This window comes from Macaca fascicularis, chromosome 17 (genome assembly GCF_037993035.2).
Source record: "Macaca fascicularis isolate 582-1 chromosome 17, T2T-MFA8v1.1".
Classification (NCBI taxonomy): domain Eukaryota; kingdom Metazoa; phylum Chordata; class Mammalia; order Primates; family Cercopithecidae; genus Macaca; species Macaca fascicularis.
In genome coordinates, this window is record NC_088391.1 from 4171763 (window position 1) to 4188693 (window position 16931).

The 16931-nt window shown below is 40.6% G+C and overlaps 1 protein-coding gene across 9 annotated transcripts in view; it reads left to right on the forward strand.

Annotated features, from left to right (window-relative positions):
- The first annotated feature begins 3153 nt into the window (after positions 1-3153).
- The window catches only part of TNFRSF19 (TNF receptor superfamily member 19), a 105239-nt gene continuing 91461 nt past the window's right edge, over positions 3154-16931 (forward strand). For 3 of the 9 annotated variants that reach the window (XM_005585485.4, XM_015439059.3, XM_005585481.4), the window contains exon 1: positions 3154-3648. The gene's annotated coding sequence lies outside the window, so the exon portion shown is untranslated. Of the gene's footprint in view, positions 3649-10426; positions 10560-10922; positions 11069-16931 lie in introns of those variants that run through there. The other 6 variants (XM_074021711.1, XM_074021713.1, XM_065533063.1 and 3 more) reach the window with 2 other exon arrangements.

Genomic DNA, 16931 nt, shown 5'->3' on the forward strand with positions numbered 1-16931 from the left:
TCTGTTGAGGGTTTATTCCGCCGGATGCTCTCCAACTAAGTTTGTTATTTTGGCAACACTGATGAGGTAGGTGTTACCCCTTCCTGCAGCTTAGGAAACAAAAACCTCAGTGGGACTAGGTAGCCTTCGTCCACACTGCCTAAGCTGTTATTCAAGTACAGGTAGTAAGAGGGATTTGAACACAGGCCTTCCTGACCCCAGCGTCCATGTTCTTTTCATAACCATGAGCTATTTCATTTTCTAAAAAGTGTTCAGTTGAAACAAATGCAGAAATGATTCCTCTTAATGTATGCAATAGAGCTGTGCTTGTCTGATATAATCCAGGATGTATCCTCTGAACAGAAAAGTTAGAAAAGATGGCATCAGAAAAGACATGCAGACAACTGTAAAAACTGTGAAACTTGATGGGGAAAATGTGTTATCACCTGACCTATATCTTAAAATGGTAAGAATTTACGCTATCCACCTGTCAAGATAAAGGAGCAAAGGAACCATGCTCCAAGTGTTGGGAAGAAAATAGCACACAGTGGCAACTGGGGGTGACATGAGACCACACCACCCATCAGGAATCTCACGCAGCCCCTCCATTCTTGAATATGAACAATTGAAGTTTTCTCAATCATTTATTTTATTTTTTAACTGATTAATAATAACTATACATATTCATTGGCACCTAGTGACATTTCTATACCTCTGAGGTGTAGTGATCAGATCAGGGTAACCGGCATGCCCGTCATCTCAAACACTGACCACTTCGTGCAGCCTGGAGCTCCCCACTGTGGATCCAATGGCTGCCACAACCATGTTGCAGAGCCAGGTCGCAGAAAGGCAGCTTGGCAAAAAGACTAAGATGAGCCAAGTGTACTGTGACATGGCATAGGAATCATTGATCAAATGCTGTAACTTGGTGTCATTACAACAGACAATGATGTTGAGTGGAGTGCTGGACCTCTTATCACCACAGTATCACACTGATGTAATCACACTAGTCTAAGCTTCTTGGTGGGGAAAGAGAAAAGCTTTGCAGTAGCTCCCCTTCCTGGTGTTGTTCAGAAACAACAATGGTCCAGGCCACATCTCACAATGAAGGGGGCTGGGCTGGCTGGGCACAGTGCTAAATGAGCCGCAGGTCAAGAGGTCACTCCTGCAGTCAGGCCGGCCTTTAGCCACACTCTGGTCCAGGCAACAGATAGGGCCCCTAGCCTTAGCCCCCTTTCATCTCACACGTGGGGTGTTCTTGGCCACAAGAGGACCAATTCAAAATAATGCTCAGTGACTTGGTGAATAAACTCTTCTACTGGAGATGGTATTGCATTGCTAGATGTATCTTAAACTATAAATCTTGCTTGGGGAGATTTATATAAATTGAAGATCATTTGATTGGTTTTCATTCAAGTCCCTGCTTTCAAGAGCCTCTTGTATGCTTCCAATGGAACACAAGAATCCGAATTCAGTCCTTCACCTATTCCTACTGGTGTTGAACTCTACAAAGACACAGAATCTACTGGCTTAGCCAATGAACCTTACAGAGTGTCTAGTTGCTCTGATTTAACATATCAGTGTATCGGGAAACTTAATCCTGAGTGCAGGCTGATGGCATATGGATTCCATGCTGGTGGTAGGTTTGGACTACTTCAGAAAAGAAATGGGCACATGCCTTCTTGTAAATATTTTGTCTTTGTAAATATTTTCTTTGTATTCATGGGTTCAAGGCGCCAAGGAAACATATGTGAAGCCCAGATGTCACCGGAATTTTCCTGGTCTGCTTTAAGGAAGTCCTTAAGCATCACACCCGCCAATTCAAATACTATTTGAGCTCTGTGCATTTGTGAGAAATGATGTATAGGTAGAAAAATTATACAAGAAACATTGAAAAATCAACAGGACTATTTAAATGTTATACTGAACTCATGAACGGTTCAATCTAAATATTTGGCTATTAAAAATTACTCAAAAATCATAGAAGTCTGGAAATAAATACTTCATAAACAACATTTTCAAATATCACATCAGGAAAAATTAGACAAAACCAGTTAAGGAGGGAAGTTACATTTAAAAAGACTGAGTTCTACTATCCCCTAAGTTTTGCAAAAATATTTTTAACTTACCTTCTAAAAGTTGGTGAGTTTCCATTATAAAATAGAAAAATTGTCTTCATTCCATGAAAGAACTGTCTGAAAATCAGAAAAGCACCATATCCTGGATTTCGAGGAAGATGAAATTTCTTCTTATCTTCTATTTTACTAAATACTAAAAATAAAATAATCATATTGTATTGAATCTGACACTGTTAAGGAAAATAGCTTAAAATTTTTTAAATAATGAGCAATATATTTAATTTTAAAATATGAAGAATTAGGCTAAGGTAGTAATTTTTTAGTGAGTTGAAAGTCCAAACTATGAGTTTGGAAGAAACAGCCCTAAAAGGCAAATAACATGGCTTTGGAATAATCACAGGGCAAATGCTTTGTTCTATGTAATTCTTCTTTTGTGAATTTTAAAATGCTCAACAAGTGAATTTCATAATGAATTATGTCTAAGAAGTAGATATTGCTTTAAAATCTAATTTCCAGAATCCCAAACTAAGGCAAAGACTGAGATTAAATCTCTGCCCAAAGTCTTAAGTGAGCCAGTGGAAGGCAGCAGTTTATTCACGAACTGCTGGTTATCTGCTGCTTAACTACTTAACACACCCCGGTGTGATTGGCAATCAGATCCTAATAATGTATGTTTCAAGGAAAGGTCAGTTTCCTTAAGATCCTTAAAGACTTGTCACTTTGAAAAGGGAAACGGAATGTGAAAATGTCACCGGTCCATCTGGCAGTGTCCTTGGGTGTTTTTCAGAGTGGTCCCATAGTGCTATTTAACTATGCTGGATGTTTGACACCCAGTCTCTGTAGGAAATTGTGATTTTTATCAGCGAAGAGGCAATTAAATGCTGTCATTTGGCACTTCCAACCATCAGGGATCTTATCACCCAAGAAGCATCCAGCAGCAGTTGCTGTCCTTTCCAGCTGGGAGACAGATAACAGAAACTGTCCTGTGTGAGGCACAATAGTCTAACGTGATTAGAAATCAGCCAAACGCTGGCTTCTCTGGAGCTTTACTCCCCCACAGGCTGAATTATAGCTCTCCTACCAGTCCCACAGCGCTGAATGATGTCATGGGATCTGCAGTTCAGCGAGATGAAAGGGATAAAGCAGAACCCGCTGGCACTAGGAAAAGCTTCCAACACACAGTCCACAACACAGCTTGGGAACCAAAAAAGCTACAGATCCAGCCACTCAGCCCAAGCAAGGGAGAATTACTAGCATTGCCTTATTGCAAAAAAGAGGAGGAAAACAACGTGATCCATGTTTAACAAAGACTGTGTGGACTAGGAGGCGGGAGGGTAACTACCTGCTAAAAGTGAACTCTCTTGATATCCATGCATATATATAAACTCAGCCCTGCCTTTGATGTTCAGCAACTGATCACTGATCAGATTACAGGCATTTCATCTCCCTGCTCGTCTGCCTTTGATCTGCATGGTTAATTTTATTTTCCTGGATTTGAAGTTTCGTCTGGGCTTGTGCTGACATACATTTTTGGGAAGGTAGAAGCATTTGGCATAGAAGTGCTGCCAGGAGAAACTAAGTTGTCGAACGGGTAAGTACTGCAAAGAGCTCAGCGTGTTGCAGGTACTCTGTTTTAAGTTTTGTTGTAGCTTTCACTGCATTTTTTGCATGTGTTCTGAGAAAAGAATGGTTTTAATTAATTTTTTAGAAAGCATTTATACAACTGAATACTACATGATGCTGAATGTGTGTATCAGAGTAACTATGGAACTTGAGGCAAGTTTTAGTAGTTTTTACAAGAGGGTTTGCCGTCTGTCATGCAAATTTTACTTGGAAATGAGTTATACAAACAGGACAAAACAGAACAGTGCTAACTTTAGCATACAACCAGTACTTCAGCCCCTGAGATCTGTGAGCTATAATTGCTCTAAGTATTTATGGGTTACCTTATTTAGTAAACAGTCAGTGCAACTTTGCTTGTTGAAAATGCTTTCTTTGTTTTCTTACATAAAAGAGTAAAATGTATCTCTGGCAATACTGTTTCTTTAGTTTATTTATTCTCTCACTTCCAAGATGTAAATCTATCAAATATATTTCCTTATGCAGTTTGTACACCCAAGGGAATCACTGAAAAACCATTCAAGTATGATTAAAGCTTTTTATGTGTAAAACTGAAGAATTTAAAAACAGTGAGGATAAAGTTGCACTAAGTTTGGCTGAAAATACTCTAGTGGTTTTCTATAACCTTTGGAAATAGCATAAGCCTTATTTTCAGAAACATTCACAAGGTTAATATTCCTAAATTAACATTTACTTTACATTTATAGTGACAGCTGTTGTAAGTTAAAATTTGCCAACTGTTTATGAAAACTGAGTAATCAACAGTTATTATGTTACATAAAGTATTTCAGTCACATTTTCACTTTAGCTAATGCCCAACATGACAAAACCAAATTATATTGCTGTACTGAATTTGGAAGTTAACTGTTATTTCTTTGTCAGTTCATGATACACACACACTCACGCTCACAGGCACACAGAGCAAAATCTTTACAGTGAAATATAAGAACTAAATACAGTGGAAAAGTAACACTGTTACTTCGTTCGCAATGGTTTTTTTTTTTTGTGTGTGTGTGTGTTCTAGTCCTAAATCTATCTGGGCAAAAGATTTAATTATTATCACAAGTCTATTTGATGCTAGCTGAACCACAAAGAAACCATAAGTGATAAGACTAGTTATCCTTTAGTCTGAAATTCTGATGAAACAGGAAACGTCTAATGAGTCTCATTTCATATGTAATTAATTTTTGAGTCAATTAATCAAATTACTTTCTACACTTTCCTCTTGATACTAGGAGGGTAATTAGCATTGTTTACTTAATTTTAAAACTTTACTAGTTGTTAAGTGGAGGTTATTTAAAGCCAGGCTAAACTGATAATATTTTTAAAGTGTGTCAGTAATAATTTAATCTTAAAGATTTAACTGTTATTTTTAGTCATGCCAGGAGAGGCATTTGCTTTTTTGTTTTTCTCTAAGAGTACAACGAATCATGTTCACAATATCTTGCAATATCGGTTTAGTTTGATTTTTTAAAAATTTGTTTGCTTAAAATCTTCCTTTTAATCACAAAAGTGGTATTAGTGTTCACATTCAGATAAAGAAAATTAACCTTTTAAAACAATGACTGGAGACGGTGCCTAAAGAAATAGTGTGTTTGAAAACTTGCTCATTTAGTTCAGATTTGGGATTTAAAAAAATTTTAAATGAATGTTTATTCTGCTGCTAGGATCATTTTAACAAATACAAGCTCTCCTCAGCACTAAACAAAGGGGAGAATTAGTAATTATCTGATTAATTTAGGCTTTGTAGAAAACTAGCTTGGGCAAGTCAAGTCCTTGAAAATCCACTTCAGTGTTTGAATTAATTCAGTTAATTGTTTACTTCTTGTGTCATTGTTGAGAAATGAAACAGAGTGTATTTGATTTTAAAAGAAAGATGGTTATATCTGAAGGTACAGGTACAGTCTCAAAAGGCATTTCCTAATTAATTGCCACAAAATGACGGGCAGATATAGTCCTATTACTTCTACTGAATGAAACCCTTATGTGACATTTTTCAAAGCACTTTCCTATCTGTTGCTTCAGTGGCAGCTCTGTGACCACACAAAGTCCAAGTCTTCAAAAGACTTTCTTGTCGAGTCCTGATACTGTCATCAATTAGCTGTATGACCTCAAGAGGGTTTTCTCATGTGTGAAGTGAGGGTGTTGACCACATCATCTTTATGAAATAAGCAGGATTGGAATTTTTATGGCCATTTTACAGATGAGGAAACTGAGGCTATAGAAAATGAATGTCCCTATCTTAACAAGGTCACATGGCTGATTTTCCCACTTCTAGTCCAATGTTGTTTCCAGTCTACCATGCGGGGTCTGCTTTCCAACAACTGCTCAAACAAATGCACCCTGTAGCTCATCAAACAACAATGTTAGTTGGAAAACTAAAGACAGCCACTTCCTATTGGAGTGCATTTTTTTGTTTCCATGATAGGTATGTCAGTCAGCTGGATTAGTCCGATTATTTCCCAACTGTTCCTTCTGCTTCTGGACTTCTAAGCTGTCTAAACACAGTAGCTGCTACCCATAATTTAACAAGTAAAATAATTTGCACAAAAAGTTTAATGCATCAATGCAATGTGGAATTATATATGTATTTGTGTGTTTGTCTCTGTGTGTATGTGTATACAGGAGTTTGGCGTTATGTCAACACATCTTTGTGTGTTTTGAAGGAATTGATGTTTTCTTAGAAGATGCCAATGGCATCCACAAAAAAATTAATAATTTAAGGTCAATTTTCCTCCAGGGAAATTCCCAGTGGGATTTTGTGACATTTCAGTTGACAAACGCAATGTGCATTTCAAACATGATATGATATGTGTTTCATATCATGTTTGGTTATGTTAAGAATCTTGAGCATGTTTTCATTCACTCTTTATTTTTCTTCCTTGAAAAAAAATATATCTTGGGGCCGGGCGTGGTGGCTCGCGCCTGTAATCCCAGCACGTGGGGAGGCTGAGGCAGGTGGATCATGAGGTCAGGAAATCGAGACCATCCTGGCTAACTCAGTGAAACCCCGTCTTTACTAAAAATACAAAAAATTAGCCGGGCATGGTGGCGAGCGCCTGTAGTCCCAGCTACTCGGGAGGCTGAGGCAGGAGAATGGCGAGAACCCGGGAGGCGGAGCTTTCAGTGAGCTGAGATTGCACCACTGCACTCCAGCCTGGGTAACAGAGTGAGATTCCGTCTCAAAAAATACATATATGTGTGTGTGTGTGTGTGTGTATATATGTATATATATCTATCTCTTGTGTGAAAAATTTTAATTTAGTTATTGATAAAATTGTATACAAATACAGGACTCTCATGGCCAAGCAGCTGCCCTCATAATAGGGCTTATCACCCTCTTTATGATTCCTATGTAAACACGATTATTACTAACATGACCTAATATGTATTAATTCACTCATTATCAATTGATTCAATAATACATATTAAGTACTTGTGCAAGGATAAATACCATGTGCAAGATTATAGGAATAATTCAGTGGCAGCATTGTGGTCTACATTTTTTTCATTCCGGGGCTATGCAGTTCATTCTTTCTCTTACAAGAATTACACAAAGCTGAACTTGACTGTCAGCAAACATTATAGCCAAAATTTTGGCCAAAAATGTGGGCTCCAGTTTTTTTTTTTTTTTTGCTTTTATATATATTGTAAGAACTATTAGATATTTTTAATAGTATTTTCTGCCATGTTGGCCATAAAGGACCTCCTTAAGCCATGAAGGCATAATCTGCTCTCCCTGTGCTTCAGGAGTGAACTGAACTCAGCCATCCAGCATTGGTTTAGTTGGATTCTCTTTCTGTGATGGCAAGGCCAGTCCAAGCCACCCTGGAAGAATGAGTGATTTGGTCCCTTTAAAGGGTGGTTCTTTAAAACGTTGTCCGCCTGGGTGAGCTCTATGATGGGAGGGCAGAGGGAGGCTCCGTGGTGGCTGTGCTTTAATTTCTCCTCTACTGTCACTAGTCATTCAGTTTTGGCTCCAACGTTGTTAGCTCAAACCCACTCATTTGCCAAAATCAATACTCACTTCTTTAGATGAAGTAGGTAGTTTAACACCCTCCTTTGTGACTTAAATTTTCTCTTTGATGAGAAGGAGAAGGACAAGTCAGGTGGGGGTTTCAATTGTCTTCATAAAACCATTCCTTCCAACATAACCCACTCTCTTTGCGAGGAGTTCTGATAAGGATAATTTTCTCCATTCTGTTAAATGCTCCCCATGCTTTGGTGGCTCCATAGCTTAGCACCATGGGTTGCTGCTCAGCCAGTCTGGCCTTAAGCCAGCCCTAGGTAGGGGAGTCCACCATGTTTATCAGGAAGGAGAGAAGGAGAGTCAATGGCCTGTCTCATCCCTCATCAAACTCATGAAAAGGGTCTAGCCAATGAGGTGCTCAGGGCCAAGATATCACAAACTCATTGTATCAGTGCAAGTGCTGCAACTTGTAACAACTTTGCTCTGTAAGTGTCTTGAGCTCCACATTATATAAATTATATAAAAATAGCCTCCCTGGGTTTTTTATATATATTGGTTTATGCACCCATGGTATGGCAAAGATTATGTTAAGACACAGAAAGCCCAGATTCTGATTCCAGCTTTGTTAATTAACTTGGTGTGTGACATTCAGGAAGTCACTGGGCATTGGCCTTACAGTGCTCCCCCAGCCCCGTGCTGACAGTCTATAATTGGCAGTAGTGGGTATTGGCAATTACTTAAATAGCTAGGTCTTGGGGGCTCCTCCTCCACTTATTTTCTTAACTGTATTTGGAAAACTTTATTACCCTTTGAGATTTTCACTCTCAATTACTAATTCATCCAACAAATTTTTAATGAGAACCTACTATGTGCCGAACACTGTAAATCAAAGACACAAAATTTCATATTCTCTTGTAGCTTGCATTCTATTCCATTTCTTCCCCAAGGCATAGTGATTTACACTAGAAATGACTAGAAGTCAGGCAATTTTTCATTAGCTTTGCTTCCAGAGAGCTAGTTTATCACTGAAACTATTTTTTCAAGGCGTTTTTCAAGTTTCCTCAGTTCAACTTTTGGGGAAAAATATTTTAAACAAATGCACTTTGTATCAGCTCAGATATTGCTAAAACTGTCTTCAGAAAACTAACCTTTAACATAAATCTTAAAAACAAACACCTCTATCAAGATCGTTGCAGCAATTTGGCTTTTCCCGTAAAAATTTTAACCCATTAATGATATGCAGTGTTTTAAAGGAAGTAAAATGCTCCCAGTCCTAATTACAAGCATCCAGTTTCATTTTGCATGAGCCTAAGGATCACAGAATTTTTTTTTTTTGAGACCGAGTCTTACTCTGTCGCCCAGGCTGGAGTGCAGTGGCGTGATCTCGGCTCATTGCAATCTCTGCCTCCTGGGTTCAAGTGATTCTCCTGCCTCAGCCTCCCTAGTAGCTGCGATCACAGATGCCTGCTATCACGCCCAGCTAATTTTTGTATCTTTATAGAGATGGGGTTTCGCCATGTTGGCCAGGCTGGTCCCAAACTCCGGACCTCAGCTGATCCGCTTGCCTCGGCCTTCCAAAGTGCCGGGATTACAAACGTGAGCCACCGTACCCTGCCAACAGAATTCTTTTTATACTACCATGGTGCTCAATTGTGTGCCTGAGTTTTTGTTCAGACACTGTCTCCAAATCACGTAACACTCAAATGAAGGTAAGTGGGAACTATGGTGTTCCCTCAGCATCTGAGGGGGACTGCTTTCAGGACACCCTCTTGGATACCAAAATCTGCAGATGTTCAAGTCCCTTACAAAAAATGGTATAAATTTGCATATGCTTTGAATCATCTCTGGATTACTTATAATATCTAATACAATGTCAATGCTATGTACATAGTTGTTTAGGGAATAATGACAAAATAAAGTGTACATGTTCAGTACAGACACAACTATTCTTTTTTTTTCAAATACTTTCAATCTGCAGTTGGTTGAATACATGATGTGAAATCCGTGCATGTGGAGGGCCAACTGTGTTTAACTTAATGAGTCTCTTTAAAGAATTAGATGAATCTAACAGCTGGAGTGCCGAGGTTCAATGTCCTTTTCCTCACCGTCAATGATCATTTATTGATTGATGCTAGGCATTGTTAAGAGGATATATTGCTACTAAGAATGGCTATTTAGTGAGTGTCAGGCATTGGCCTACGTACTTAAATACCTTATCTGTTAATACTTAACTACCACCAATGAAGCAACTCATTTTACAGATGGAGAACCAGAAGCTTAGAGAGGTGAAGTAACTTTTCCAAAGTCATGCAACTAGTGAATGAACAGGTTGGCACTGGGACCAGATTGTCAGATCCCAAGCCCATGCAGGCTAACAACAGGTTCTCTCTCTATTATGAGCTAACAGGCTAACTGGGAAAATCTGTCAAAACACATGAAATGATTCAAGAACTAATGAACTCGGTAATGTGTCACTGTCTCTAAGGGCAAAAGGAGGTCAGAGAGAAGAAGAACATTTGGTTGAAGTCAGAGAAGGTAGTTCCTGAGCTGGTAGATTCAATTCCACTCAGAAAGCATTGGTTGAACATTTATTTGAATGACTGATACTGTCAGAGATGCAAATCGGAACACAATATGCCCCTTCTCTTAAAGTGTTTTTAACTCCTTGAAGAAGAAAGTACACAGAAGGGTGCGGCCGCCTCGGGCCGAGCGCCTCCAGGCCTGCAGGAGGCGAACTCGGGCTTCCCCGGACTTCCCCGGGAGGCGTCCGTGGGAACGCGCACCCGGCGAGTCCCTGCCGGAGGGGACCCGAGGTGCGACCTCGGCCGACCTGATCTCAGGCGCAGCAGCGCAGACCTGGCCGCCGTATCCCCTCTGGGTGGGATGCGGACCCACGCGGGAAAGGCTGAAAGGTGGGGAACACCCGGGGCGGAAAGGAAGCCTCCCTCTCTGCTCTGAAGGAAAGTCTCCCAACACAGCCCTGTTCTTGGTGGTCTCCGGTCCCCCATCCCCAAGCCCCCAGTCAGCCTCACACTCATCCGCTCCAGCAGCCGCGGGATGGGGGCCTCCGAAGACCCCGACTGCAAAGCTGGCCCGTGGACGCAGTGGGGGCTGGGCGGAGGCACAACGGAGAGCCTGGGGGCGGGGCTCTGGGAGGGGCGGAGCCACGGCGAGGGCCACGGGGAGGGCGGGGCCCTAGTGGGCGGTGCCTTGGGCGGGGCTCCTGGTGGGCGGGGCTCCGGGGTGGCGGCCGTTGCCGGGCTACGGGAGAGCGCGGAGCCCGGCGCCTGGAGGTGCGCGGCGTGCACGCTGGGTTGGACCCCCAAGCAGCCCGGCGCCCTGCGCCTTAACCAGAACGGCTCCGCGCGTCCTGAGCCTCGGGCTCCGGCCCGGACCTGCAGCCTCCCAGGTGGCTGGGAAGGTAGGTGCTTCGCTGTCCCGGGCGCGCGGCGTCCTGCGAGGTCTTCAGCCCTCGCCCTGGTGGATCCCCGCTGGGTGGGAGCGGGGAAAGGAGGCGGCTGCCCGAGGGAGGGAGGAGCACTGCGCGGCGAAGGGAACCCCCGGAGGGGTGACCGGGTCCCGGGGCCGTGACAGGCGGCGAGGCGGCGGGAGGGAGCGTGTGAATTCACGCCGGGTCCCCGCGGGCGGTGCGAGCGACGCGACCCGGACTCCTCTCCGGGATATTGTAAATAGAAAGATCTGCTTGTGAGGCTCACGACTGGGAGCCTGTCACTCTGCCCCAGTTCGACCCGGCCCCGGCGCCCGCCCGCGTCCTGCGGAGGTCCCTGAGCCAGCGCGCGGCTGCAGGAGTCTCGGGGCCGCATCCCGGGCCAGCGCCGGCGGCGGGAGAGCGTTGTCTGTGAACGGCCCAGGGTACATTCCTTCTGCGGGAAAGAGTTCCTTAGAGTTCAGCAGGATTCATTAGTACTTTGATGAGTAGAGCCTGTGAGAGATGTACGGAGTGAGAAAGCCAGCTCTTCCAATGCGTGTCAGTGTTCTAATGCCATCTCATGCAACAGAAATTTGCCGAATATACTCCTGGAGATCAAGTTTGGCGGATCAGAATTCTGTGATCTGTTTTGATGGTAGTGCACTGGTCATCCAGTCTCCGTTCACGATTGCAAGAAATCTGTGTCGTTTTTTTGCGTTTTAATAAAGGACTCAATTTGCATACAAAACCATCACCACTGTTCAGTGTTTCTTTTAACTAAAACAGTTTAACCCAAGATATGCATGAAGATGTAGTTTTTACTCCAATGACAGTTTCTTTGACTACAAAACAAAAGTTTCTTTATGTAAACAGGAAACAGTTATTGTTAAACATGCCTCATGCAAAAGATATTTTATAGTGTTGTCATTTCATGCTCAGATACTTAGATGCAAAAGGGAGGATTACACTGCGCTACTTCAGGATTTACTCAGTACGTTTTCTGTGGTGCAGTTTCACCTTAGGCGTTTTTGCCAACCCTGCTTTCATGTAGTCTTAAAAATTCTAGGCAGTGCTTATTATCTAATTGAAAGGTATAGAACTGGAGGGGTGAGAATTGATTGAGTCCTAGTGTGGAAGACAATTTTTGACATTCACAGAGATGTGAGTACTTAAAAAGAAAGCTTCTTTGCATAACATTTGTCATATTGTTCTGAAAGTAAAACAAAACATAGAAATGCATTTTCATTTGGAAAATATAGCCTTGGCATCAATGCAGGAAGCATTATCATGAGCTCTGTTAAGTTCTTTACTTTTTAATCTATGTCTTACCACACCTACTTTATTACCAAAGCCACATGGCTTTATTGACTTTAGGAAACTTTTTTCCAAGAAGTGCTAACTCTGAGAGGTGGTGTTCGTATTTTCAGAACAATCATGAAAGTTATGTGTTTCTTTGGCCGGAGTGTGTCTTACAACTTGAGTCCAGGCTGGATCTTGAATATGCAGTTACGGACACATGAAGAGCCTTATGCACTTGAAATTGCAATGTCGATGTGCCTTTTCTTTTTTGTTTTGAGACGCTGTCTCGCTCTGTCGCCCAGGCTGGAGCACAGTGGTGCGATCTGGGCTCACTGCAAGCTCCGCCTCCCGGGTTCACGCCATTCTCCTGCCTCAGCCTCCTGAGTAGCTGGGACTACAGGTGCCGCCACCACACCCGGCTAATTTTTTTGTATTTTTAGTAGAGACGGGGTTTCACCGTGTTAGCCAGGATGGTCTCGATCTCCTGACCTTGTGATCCGCCCGCCTTGGCCTCCCCAAGTGCTGGGATTACAGGCTTGAGCCACCGCGCCTGGCTGTTGATGTGCCTTTTCTATCCAGAAGACTGAATAAGGAACATTGCTCACATGTAAAAGTAGCTGTAAAAGAGATTTTTTTTTAAAGGAACAGAACTTCTTTTTAACTTCAGATGATAATAGGCTTTTTACATATATTTTATAATGGAAAATTGATTGCGACATGTATTGTCACATGCTGTGCTTAATTTCCCAGTTATAGTTCTGTTACATGAATTTAGGGCATGTTGGATACTTTTTAAACATAAGTGAGGAATTCTGCTAACATAAAAAGAATTTGAGTCTCTTTTTTTTACCTATTGCAACCTCTGAACCTGTGCTTAACTCAATCACCTGTGGCCAATTCTACCCCTCAAAAATTAACACGATTCAAACAAAAACTGCAGGCATCTTTAGTACGTGAAAAAAGCCAAAGCCCTTTTAAAACTGATGAATCAATATTTAAAGTCAAACATTAAAAAGTCTGGAAAAGGCCAGCATATTCTATTTGTGTTGACTACAGATTGAATACGAATGCCCACTTGAATAAAACACACCCCCAGTAAATACATTGACAGCTGCCTATGTGATAAGAGAGCCAGGGAACAGTTAAATGTTAAATATATTTGTCTTGTGGCAGCTGATTGTTAAGTATTCACAGGCTTTTAAAAGTAACCTTCTAGTGAAGAGGAGAGGAATGGATAGGGACAGGTTCGTTAATGGATACAAAATTACAACTAGATAGAAGGAATACATTCTAGTGTTCTGTAGCATTGTCGGGTGAATATAGTTAACAATTTGTTGTGTATTTTCAAAAATCTGGAAGAGGATTTTGAATGTTCCCAACATAAGGAAAAAATAAAGATTTGATGCCTGGTGCGGTGGCTCAGGTCTGTAATCCCAGCACTTTAGGAGGCTGAGGCGGGCGGATCATGAGGTCAGGAGATCGAGACCATCCTGGCTAACATGGTGAAACCCTGTCTCTACTGAAAACACACACACACACAAAATTAGCCGGGTGTGGTAGTGGCGCCTGTAGTCCCAGCTACTCAGGAGGCTGAGGCAGGAGAATGGCGTGAACCCGGGAGGCGGAGCTTGCAGTGAGCCAAGATCACACCACTGCACTCCAGCCTGGGCGACAGTGCGAGACTCCATCTCAAAATAAATAAATAAATAAATAAAATAAAGATTTGAGATGATACATATGTGAATTACCCAGATTTGATCATTACACATTGTATACATATATTAAAATATCACTGTCTCTGATAAATATTACAATTGTTAACATGTCAACTGAAATTCAACAAAACTAATACCCTTAGTGAGATTGATTGACATATAGTAAGTGGCATATATTTAAATTTATAATTAGGTAAGCTTTGACATACTGTGAAACTGCCAACACAATCCTGATGGTGAACACATAAAACACACCCAAAAGTTTCCTTACAGCTCGTTGTAATTCCTTTCTTCCATATTTCCTTGCCCTCTTCACACCCCTGACAACCTCTGATCTGCTTTGTCGTTATGTATCAGTTTGCATTTTCTAGAATTTCATATACATGTAATCGTATAGTATGTCATTTTGGGAGGAGGGGTCTGGCTTCTTTCACTCACAATAATTATTTTGAGATTCATCCGTATTATTACAGGTATCAAAAGTTAAATAATTTTTATTGCTGACTAGTATTCCATTGCATGCACCATAACTTGTTTCTTGACTTGTTTATGGACACATGGTTATTTTCAGTTGTTAGCTATTATATATAAAACTGCTATGCACATTCATGTGCAACTTTTTGTACGAAAGTTTACTTTCCAAAATATTGGGAGAAGAATGTCTAGGTAATATTAAAGATGGGTGCTTAACATTTTAAGAAATGTCCAAATTGTTTTCCAAAGTGGTTGTTACACTTTCATTTCTAGTAACAGTGTATGAGAGTTCGAATGCTCCAAATCTTCACCAACAATGGTGTGACCAGATGTTGTATTTTAGATATTCAAATAAGTAGGCCATAATAGTTCATTTGTGGTTTTAATTGTCATCACTCCAATGGCTAAAAATGTTGGACCAAAAAAAAAAATGATAAAGTAGCCCTCTAGGTGAAGAAAAATAAAATTAAAGTGGGTACGAACAGAATTTTTTTTCATGATTTAGTGGTTGAGTAATGAGCTCCTGCTATTTTATGTATCTAAAATGTTTACATTTAAAAGTAAGATGTTTAAATAGTATTGGGTTATCTTCTAGTCCACATGTCACATAATATGTACTTTTTTAAAACTAAAGTTTTAAAACCTGGGTTTTAAAAAGAGAACAACTACCCTTCAGCAATTACAGAAGACAAAGGAACTTGTGTATCTGAAGACTGAATGTTACTTAGCAGCTCTTTGGTCAGCTTGGATTGGTCACATATGGGGAAACCGGGAAATAATAGGGGCTACTTAACACTGCAGAAGACTACAGATGGTGTAAAGAGTGGTTTTGGAATCTATCCAGACTTCCTTCTAAAATAAAACTTTAAACAGCTGTGTTTGAGAGATGGGTATGCACAATTCTTGTAAGAAAATCTGTGTAGATGTTTGAGGTCCCCTTAGTCTCTGATGCTACCATTGTTCCATTTGTATTTTAGGGTAGAGAAACATTCATGAATTTTGGGAAAAGCACATTAGTTACAATATGCTTGTTGACTGAACATTTTGAGAATTCTGACAGTGATTTTCCTAATGCAAAGATGATAAAATTTACAACTTAGAGAAATAAAAAGAATTAGTCTCAGAAAACCCTGCACTGGGTTATTTTTTGTTGTCGTTTTTATTTTTATTTGTTTTTTCTTTGTATCCTTAGGGTTTTGGGGAACAGGTGGTATGTGGTTACATGAGTAAGTTCTTTAGCAGTGATTTGTGAGATTTTGGTATACCCATCACCTGGGCAGTATATGCTGAACCCAATTTGTAGCCTTTCATCCCTCATCCCCCTCCACCTTTTCCCTCCAAGTCCCCAAAGTCCATTGTATCATTTTTATGCCTTTGCATCCTCATAGCTTAGCTCCCACTTTTGAGTAAGAACATATGATGTTTGGTTTTCCATTCCTGAGTTACTTCACTTTGAATAATAATCTCCAGTCCCATCCAGGTTGCTGTGAATGCCATTAATTCATTCCTTTTTATGGCTGAGTAGTATTCCGTCATATAGATATATATATATATATATACCCCACAGTTTTTTTTTAGCCACTCATTGATTGATGGGCATTTGGGCTGGTTACATATTTTTGCAGCTACGAATTGTGCTGCTATAAACATGCGTGTGCAAGTATCTTTTTCGTATAATGAATTCTTTTCCCCTGGGTAGATACCCAGCAGTGGGATTGCTGGATCTAGGTTAAGTTTTATTAAAAAAAAAAAAAAATTAGGAGCCTAATAGAGGCCCTTACTGTTTTGAACTTTGGGAGAATTGGAGATACTGTATTTGGCAGCAGAAAATTTTTAAGCTTTTAGGGTTTTTAGTAGAAAATGCCTTATAATTTGAAAAAGAGAAACCGTTCTCATTTCCCAGCCGATAACAATATGTGTATTCTTATCACAGCACACCTTTGTAAGTTCCTAGGCTACAAAGAGGTCTGCCAACTCTATTATGTAAGAAGAATGATTTTCCGAATATAGTGAGATTGAAGGCTAAGATACAGAATAGCTAGAAGCCGGGGGTTATTGTTTTGTTTGGAAATAGCACTACTCTAAATTTCTAATTAATGTCTTATTCTCTTTGCCTGTGGGACTGGCAGTATTTCTAAGTCACTCGTGATTATGTTGTGCCATTAAAATGCCAAAGGCTATATTTATAGCATTGACTTTATTTCAGTGCTGGTTTATAAATTGTAAAACTGCCAGTTTAATGTTGACATTTTAAAAATGTTTCATCTTATTACATATTAGAAAAAGCGTATGAGTTGACTATAGTTTCATTATATAGTGTGAATACAGTTTTTTAGATGAAAACTGTTACCAATTGCATGCACTGT